This window comes from Muntiacus reevesi, chromosome 5, assembly GCF_963930625.1.
Source record: "Muntiacus reevesi chromosome 5, mMunRee1.1, whole genome shotgun sequence".
Classification (NCBI taxonomy): Eukaryota; Metazoa; Chordata; class Mammalia; order Artiodactyla; family Cervidae; genus Muntiacus; species Muntiacus reevesi.
The window spans coordinates 52285419-52287033 of NC_089253.1; positions in this window are offsets into that span (position 1 = coordinate 52285419).

Consider the following 1615-nt stretch of genomic DNA (forward strand, 5'->3'; position numbering starts at 1 on the left):
GAACAAAAAATTTCACAGTTTGTATGGAAGCACAAAAGACCAAAAAGAATAGGCAAAGCAATCTTGAGAAAGAAGATTGGAGCTGGAGGAGTCAACCTCCTGACTTCAGACTATACTACAAAGCTACAGTCATCAAGAGAGTATGGTACTGGAACAAAATCAGAAATATAGATCAATGGAACAAGATAGAAAGCCGAGAGATAAACTCATGCACCAAAGAATTGATGCTTTTGAATTCTGGTGTTGGAGAAGACTCTTGAGAGTACCTTGAACTGTAAGGAGATCAAACCAATCAATCCTAAAGGAAATAAACCCTGAATATTCATTGGAAGGACTGATGCTGAAGCTGAAGCTCCAATACTTTGGCCCCCTGATGCAAAGAACTGACTCACTGGAAAAGACCCTGATGCTGGGAAAGATAGAAGGCAGGAGAAGGGGATGACAGAGGACGAGAGGGTTGGGTGGCATCACCTACTCAATGGACATGAGTTTGAGCAAGTTGTGGGAGATGGTGAAGGACAGGGAAGCCTGGTGTCCTGTAGTCCATGGGGTCACAAAGAGTTGGACATGACTGAGCGACTGGACAACAACATGAAAAGATGTTCAACATCACTCATTATTAGGGAAATGCAAATCAAAACTACAGTGAGATCTCACCTCACACGGGTCAGAATGGCCATCACCGAAAACCTACAAAGAAGAAAAGCTAGAGAAGGTGTGAAGAAAAGGTCACCATCATGCACTGTTGGTGGGAATGTAAACTGATACAGCTTCTATGGAGAACAGTATGGAGAATCATTTAAAAACTAGAAATAAAACCACCATGTGATCCAACAATCCCACTTCTGGGCATATACCCTGAGAAAACCATAACTGAAAACGCTCATTGCAGCAAGATTCACAACAGCTAGGACATGGAAGCAACCTAGATGTCCATCAACAGATGACTGGATAAAGAACCTGTAGTACATATACACAATGGAATATTACTCAGCCATAAAAAGGAATGCATTTGAGTCAGTTCTGATGAGGTGGATGAATCTAGAGCCTATTATACAGAGTGAAGAAAGCCAGAAAAAGGAAAACAAATAATATATATGGGCTTCCCTGGTGGCTCAACTGGTAAAGAATCTACCTGCAATGTGGGAGACCTGGGTTTGATCACTGGGTTGGGGAGATTCCCTGGAGACGGAACAGCTACCCACTCCAGTATCCTGGCCTGGAGAATTTATTAGCGCATATATATGGAATCTAGAAAGATGCTACTGATGAACCTTTGCAGGACAGTGATGGAGATGCAGACATAGAGAAGAGACTTGTGGACATGGCAGGGGTGTGGGGGAGAGAGTGGAACGAATGGAGAAACTAGCATGGAAACATATGCACCACAATATTTAAAATAGATGGCCAACGGGAATTTGCTGTATGACTGAGGGAACTTAGACTGGGGCTCTGTGACAACCTAGGGGGTGGAATGGAGTGGGAGCTGGGAGAGAGGCTCTGGAGGGAGGGAACAAAAGGCTGATTCATGCTGACATACGACAGGAACTAACACAACACTGTAAAGCAATTATCCATCAATTAAAAATAAATAAATGCAATTAATACATAGGTA